Here is a 7668-nt window from a genome sequence, read left to right on the forward strand (position 1 = left end):
AGCATGTGACTTTCCCACAGTTCAAGGGGGGTTACAACTTAGGAGCTAGGCTCAGGCCCATCTTCAGCATCACGCCGACCTTCTGAGCAGCTAATCAATGAGCCCTTTGCTCCAGCAGCAGAGAGGCAGAATCATCTACCTGGGGCTCTTCAGCCAGTGGATGGAGCTTCTGAGCTATTTATGCAACAGGACCAAAAGAAGCAAAAGGCAGCAGACGCATTCACAAGGGCTCGATCCTACCCCCTACTGCGGTCAAGGCAAAAACCTGTATTAGGAGCAGGACCAACCCCAACACTTGTATCAGTAGGACATTAATGTTGGCAGGAGGGAAATTAGGTCATAATATCCATCTGCCAGCCAGAAAAGAGCCGGACAGCTGGACAAACCAGCAGAACAAGCCAGGTGTTCATGCAGTCACTTCCCCACCACCACACACCCACAGTGCCTCAGTTTCTCCATTTGCAAAACTGGGGATAAGTATGCTCATCCAGATTTGCAGTGCACTTTGAGGGCCTCACATGACACATACTGTTTCTGTGCAAATGATCATCTATGACTCAAAGTAATGATTCCTTTAATGATGCCTCATGCTCGGAGCCTAGATGCTACTGTGGTGGATGCATTTGAAATCCATCATTAGATGGGAGAGAGGATGGGAGAGAGGAAACTAGGAAATCCACAAAAATATCACGTTGAGAACAGAGAGCTGGGCAAATGTGTGATTTAAAAATGGATGATGAGTGAATCTGTTACTGCACATGGGTTTTTGCCAAGTCAGATCACAAATTAAAAGTGGTCTGAGCTCAACTCGTTGGACCAAGAGAATGGCCATATTAGCAAACCAACACCAAATACGGACCTGTACTGGCAATTTCTGCTAAGGACAAGTGCAAAACTAGAAGAGCAAGAGTTGCTGCGGATCAGGATTGGGGTGGATTGGCAGAACAGTGGTGAAAGCCCGGGGACGGAATCGTAAGGGATTCTGCCAGGCAGTACGGAGGGGCATTGGCACAATTATGTAGGAGGAGCCCAGGACTGAAAAAGTGGGAAGTGCAGCTCACTTGGCAAAGAGAGAAACACCAAATGGACAGGGAGAAAAATCATTTTCAAGTTTCTGGTGTTAGGAACCTTGGAAAGTAAAACATGAATGGGGGAGGGGGACAATTTAGAAAGTAACCGACAGTGTTTTTATCAAATAAGCTAAGGAATTTAGTTGGGAATTTTCTAGGCCTCCTAACTTTGGTAAACATCTTCGATAGCTCAGGAGAGATTCTGATGACAAGAGTTCACTCACCTGCCATTCAGTTTCTTAATTTCATAGTTCAGTGTGTTAGAAGATAGAGAACGAGTCATAAAAAGGAGGAAATACTGTAAAACATCTCACCGCTCTTTACTGCTGGGCAGCCCTTGCTCCTGAATTTCAGAGGATGTGGGCAGGTGGGTCTGTGAAGCACGTGTGTTTGTGTGAGTATGGATATTGGGGATGGAGAATCACAGAAATGCAGGGCTGGAAGTGACCTTGAGAGGTCATCAAGTCCAAGCCCCTGCGCTGAGGCAGGACCAAGTAAACCTAGACCAGCCTTGACAGGGGTTTGTCCAGCCTGTTCTTAACAACCTCCAGTGGTCGGGTTTCTACAACCTCCCTTGGAAACTTATTCCAGAGCTTAGCTACCCTTCTAATTAAAACATTTCCCCAATGTCTAACCTAAATCTCCCTTGCTGCAGATTAACCATTACTTCTTGTCCAGTGGACATGGAGAACAATTGATCACCATCCTCTTTACAACAGCCCTTAACATATTTGAAGACTTATCAGGTCCTCCCTCAGACTTCTTTTCTCAAGACGAAACTTGGCCAGTGTTTGGTTGGTTGGTTTTTTAGGGTGGAGGGAGGGGGGCGGTGCAGGTATGCATCTAAATATGAATGTGTATTTAAAGATTTACGTGGATGTGGCATATGTGGATGTATCTGTCCATGTGTGCGCGCTCTTGTCCAGGTGCGAAAGTACATGCATCATCTCTCATTCACTACCAAGACGTCCACTCCCACCTGCTATCAGCCCATGATGCCAGCCTCCATCGTCCATTTGTTACATTTTCAAACAAGCACCTTCCCTTGCTGCCCCTCTCGCCTGGGAGGAGTGCCCCAAAAACATCTGCAGAGCTACCTCACCCCCTGCCCCCTTCAAATCGCTCCTTAAAACTTTCGTTTGCCGGGATAATGACAAAAAACTTGACAGCAGCTAAGCGGTGGAAACCACCGCCCGTCATGCTGACCAGGACTGTCTCATTCTTTCCTTGTGCTCCCTTGTCAGCCTGTCTGTATCCACCTGTGGCCTCTGGTCTTATACTTAGATTGTAAGGTCTTGGGGGCAAGGAGCAGCTTTTTGTTCTGTGTTTGTACAGCGCCTAGCACAGTTGGACCTGGTCCATGATCGGGGCTTCTAGGCACCATGGTAATACAAATAATAAATAAAATAATAATAATATGTGGAATGCACGGATCTCTCTGTCTATATACGTATGCATATTTCAGTATTTGTGCACAGGTGTGTCTTAAGTGTGGGTATATTGTGTGTGTACATGGAAGTATGTGGAATATGTGTTGGAGTGTGTCAGCACACAGACACATATTTAAGAGTGTATGTGCATGAAATACTTGTATAGTTGTGTGTGCACGCACATTTGTACGCATGTGGCTGCACAACTATACGTCTGTGCGGATGTGTGTGTTTTAATAAAAAAAACATGACCCACTTTCCTACAGGTTACTGAGCAGAGCCGGAGAGCTTCTGTGCTGCTTTTGTAATGCGACGGGGCTGAAAAATAATGCTCCCAAGCCTTGCCAAAGTCTATTTAAAACCCTATGGCTTTAAGAATCAAAATGAATTTTCTGTCTCCACCTGTAGTCGCATTTCACCATTGCCTAAAGAGCTGGTTTAAGCGGGAAGGAAAATATTAAATAGTGCAAAGTCACTATGGAATAGAGCGAGTCATTCACGTCTCTGAGAATGGACTTAGCACCTCTCTTATTTATTCATTTTTCTAACAAATCATAAAATAAAAAGGAGACACGTATTTCATGTTAGGGAAACAAGTTCTGAAGGCATAAAAGGAAGTCAGGATGGTGCCTTCAGAGTGAAATACATAATTATGTGTTGGGATCTAAAGAGGGAAGGGAGGAAGTCTGTGAGTTGAGATGGGAAACTGAGACCCCCTCAGGGAGCAGTGTCAAAGCCTCTTTATGTGAAAATAAAACCTATATACCGGGACACATACAGAAACTCTCGTTAGTTTGCCATACGGTGAATGAGAGTTATATAGTGACTAGCGATGTACACAATTTACATGGGCCTGGAAAGAAGAAATGTATCAATAACCACTATGTATGATTGATTATTAATTATTATAGTAGCACCTATGGGGCCCCAAATGAGAGCAGGACCCTATTGTGCTAGGTGCTGTTCTTATTATCTTAGTAGCACTGAAGTGCTCCCTAGCTTTGTGCTGGTTCCCCGCAGAGGGCTGAATTTCATCCTCTGTGACTGCTGATTGGATAAATAAATCCGAAGCCAGGTGAAATTGCTAGGTGATTTATTTTAAGTTCCTTTTCTCAAACCACCACCAAGATTTGGTTCGCGCTCCAGTACAGGCGGCTTGCTGTTATTATCTGTGTTACACAAAAGCACTCAGAAGCTTCATGCGTGAGCCCCACTGCTTCACCCATCTTTGCTTTTACAGTAAACTGGGCGGGGTGTTGGAGCCAAGAAAAAAGCATCTAAAATTAGTGATCTGCAACTTGGAGTTATTTTTCTGGTCTGATTTTTTATTTCTCCTGCCTGCCAGCTCCATCCTGTCCTTAGTTCTCCCCTCCCAACCATGCGAAGTTTCACCCCGGAGGGGTGAAGAGGTGGGTTTAGAGCAGCCATGCTGACAAATCCATAACTGCAGAGGCACAGAGACTGTCAGTGTGATCAGATTGTCTCAATGCTGCAGCCGATGGCCCCGTCTCCCCAGCAGGCCAAGAGGGATTAAGGTGCAGAGATTGCTAAAACCACCACTAATTGGCGTCATGGACACACGATGGCGTCTTGCTTCTGAATTAAGCTTCCTTTTAAATGTCCATTGCCGTTTCTGCCTCTCTAGAGCTGGTACATTTCTCCTAGTGAAGGACCGGAGCAGCGAGGGAGAGGCACAGAGCTGGCTCATCCCCGCAGCGATGCCAGAGGAGCAGAGCCGACAACTCAGTCCTCCCAGGAGCAGGTGCAGCCTCTCATATGGTGTCAGGAGACTGGGTGAAATGACCTTACTGGGATGTGGCAGCTGCCTCGGAGATCAGGGTGTGCTCTCTCCAGCTGTCTCTGGGATTCAGAGGTTTCAGAAACACACTTCCTGGGAGAGCTCCCCGCTCTGAGCAGTTTCTAAGTGAGGATTCGCTACCGGTGTCTCACAACTGGCCCCTTTAGAGACTGCATATTCCAGGTGAGCTCTCCCTGCAAACATCTCCTACATGCACCTGTCCGCTTTCCACCTCTTCTCTGTTCAGCTAGGTACTTCTCCTTAAAGGAAATCTGGTCTCACCCCATGCCAGGCATGCTCCATTGGGGACGCTCCCAGAACATCAGGTCTCCTCTCTGTTCTGTGCGCGCTCGGTCTTCCTGAGCTGTCTTGAGATGCATGAGCAGTGATGATAGCATTAATAATACCTTCCCGGGCTATATGCTGCTTTGGAGAGGCACACAATCTCCCTAATATTATCTCAGCCACTCACACTAACAAAGCAATCCAGTTTTAAAAGCTTACATTTTAAACTGGAAATCTGAATTTAAAAATTCCTGCTCCTCTGCTCCCACAGGGCTTGTGTAGCCTTGAAAGTTAATTAGGATTAAAGTAGGGTGTGAATTTAAAGTGGAATAGCTATTCCCGAATGACTCCAGGGGCTTGCATGCCTTGGATCGTCATATGAAAGAACCAGAGGCCAGGCATGAGTCTGTGCTGCGGAAGAGCTGATTGTCTGGAGCAGCAGGGCCAGCCTGCTACATTCACAGTTCTCTTTCCCCACCTAGTGTCTGAGGAGCCGAAGGAGAGAAAATCCAGGTTTCCTTTGCTACATGGCAGCCTCAGAAGCAGGGTGTCATCAGGAAGCAGCTCAGACTTGGAAAAGGGTGGGGAACTGACCAGGAGATGCCATGTCCTGTTGCATGATGCTACTAGTGGGCACCACTGTAAAACAAATGTGCATTGAAAAATAAATGGGCAGAGCGTAAACTGCATGGTCGGTTCCATCTGCACACATGCACAGGTGCCCCCTCCCCAGGCTCGCAGTCCCCCAAATCAGCATCCTGTACAAATGCCTCCAAATTGTAATGCCTAGCCTTCACCTAACTCTTTCCTCCCACAGACCTCACAGTGTTTTACAAAGGAAACTGGGTGGCATGTTCCCCATTCACAAATGGGGAAACTGAGGCACCGAGAGGGGTAGTGACTTGCTAAAGCTGATACCTCAAGACAAGGCTCAGAGTAGTACCCAGGGCTTGTGCCCCAGCCTCAGGACCACTTTGGCTCCCCTATCAACTCTCACACAGACCCACACCGTGAGCAGAACCTCCCTCCTTCCATTGGCACCTTTTCCATACACAGATGTTCTTGCATTCACCCATACACACGCAGGGTCGCCAACTCCGGCCATTTAATTGCAAATCTCATGTTATCTGGTGCTTTTCTTCAAGTCCCAGCTCCTGGAGTGATGACATCAGAGTCTCGGCTTGCTTGGTTTATTTTTTTAAAGTAAGTTTCTCGCCCTCCTAGGTACAGAGAAAAGTTTGAAAATGTGACTGAATCCTCTGTAAAGGCTAAGAGAATCCAGGTGGTAAATAAAAATAATCCATAATGGATAGTTGTTTAAAAACCTCGTGATTTTGAAGCTAATCTCATGATTTTGGGGGTTGATGTATTATCTCTGACTGCTTGGTCTTGGCAATACTGCACGTACAATTTATCTGCAATCTCCCAGGCACTTGTGCATACATACTTTTGCGTTTCTTCAGCCATAATCCTTTCTGCCCAAATGGTTTTTGGTTGAGATTAAGGGAAACAACGCAAGAAAGTACAGAAGTAAATTCTCTAGGCCAGTAGTTACAGTGAAGTCAATGGAACCAGGAGGATGTGCACCTGCTGGGGATCTGAGACTGTGGGAGAGTTTCCACTCGTGCTGTATTTGAAACAAACACCCCTGGAAATTTACAGGTCCTGCACACAAAAAACAAAATCACACACTATTTTGCCCAGCTCTAACATCAGCCCACTAATCAGATGGCTCAGCTGATTCTCCGCAGCGAGACTAGAATTCAGTGCAGGTGTTTAACTCAGTGGCCCCAGCAGATGCCAGGTTCTTTTAGGAGATGCAGCATTTGTACTCCACCTCTTCCCTTAATCTGAACTAAATTACAGGTTGAGAAGCTCATTTGTTTTGAGTTTGTTTGCAATTTTCTGTTTAAATGGCATATTTAATCTCTGGGGCCTGGATCTGAGCCGGTAATAATCACCCAGACTAGAAAAGAAATGAGCTGGGGGGGCGGTTGTTTTGTTTAGCTGCTGCTTCCTCCTCCCTCGCCCCACCCAAGCAATTGCCACATTTCTGTGTTGCTACCAATATTTATCTTCTTTTCACAATCTTCAGCTGCGGTTAATCATGCTGCTTGTCAACCCAGCCGAAGTAGTATAGAGATAAATCGATGAGAATCAAAAACTCTGCTAGGTTGGCCTTTCAACTCACCACTGGAGCTGGGCAAAAATTTTCCACACACAACGTTGTTGGTTTTTTTCAGCGAAAAATGCAGATTTGGAGACACCAAACTGGTTTTTGAATGTGTGCCGCTTTTGCCCCCTTGTTTCAGCTGAAAACAAAAATAAAATAAAAAAAAATCAAACCATTTTGTTTCAACGTTAAGAGCAGTTTTGATTTTTCTGCTTGAAACAACTTTTCATTTCAACATTTCCTTTGGTTTTATTTGTTATATTTTTTGTAAATCAAATATATTTTAAAATACTCTAAATTGAAACAAAACCTTTTGTTTGACCCAAAACCATTTTTTTCACTTTCTGGTTTGCTGAAAATTTCAAAGAATTTCAGTTTTGGTTTAAACCCAAAACAATGAAAAATTTATATATATTTGTAAAATTGCCCAGCAAACCCCAAAACCCATTATTTGCCCACTCTACTTCCCACTCCTTGAAAAATGCTGACTTTAATGGATCTCCCTCGCAGTTCTCCAGTGCCCACCACTGTAGTTAGTACCAAGCACCTCCCAAACACGAATGAATTTATTCCCACAAACAACCATCCTGTGAGGAAGGGGAGGGCTATCATCACTACCTGAGAGATAGCCAACTAAACTCAGAGAGATTGAAGACTTGTGTCAAAGCCCATTGAAGTCAATGGAAAGACTCCATTTAATTTCAGATCGCTGTGGATCATGGCTAGTGTGCTGTGTAAAAAGTCACAGGAAATCTAGGAGAGAGCTGGGTACTTAGTTTGTGCCTTGACCACACCACCAAACCTCTTGCAGCATTCATTCTCAAGTACCATCCCTTTCCGGCACTGTCCCCACTCAGTTCAGGACCTTTTGGAAGGGTCTGAACTGTTTATTTAAGCTTGTTTTCCAATGTC

The 7668-nt window shown here is 45.3% G+C and overlaps 1 long non-coding RNA gene across 2 annotated transcripts; it reads right to left on the reverse strand.

The window, feature by feature from the left end:
* Window positions 1-3611: 3611 nt before the first annotated feature.
* On the reverse strand, window positions 3612-6839 carry LOC141974623 (uncharacterized). Of its 2 annotated transcripts, none has more exons than XR_012635784.1 (3): window positions 6775-6839; window positions 5625-5803; window positions 3612-5222 (listed from the first exon to the last, which is right to left on the reverse strand). It is a non-coding gene; the product is annotated as an uncharacterized LOC141974623 (long non-coding RNA). The 2 variants fall into 2 exon arrangements; XR_012635783.1 differs by lacking the exon at window positions 6775-6839 and adding an exon at window positions 6031-6225.
* Window positions 6840-7668: the final 829 nt, after the last annotated feature.

This window comes from Natator depressus, chromosome 19, assembly GCF_965152275.1.
Source record: "Natator depressus isolate rNatDep1 chromosome 19, rNatDep2.hap1, whole genome shotgun sequence".
Lineage (NCBI taxonomy): Eukaryota > Metazoa > Chordata > Testudines > Cheloniidae > Natator > Natator depressus.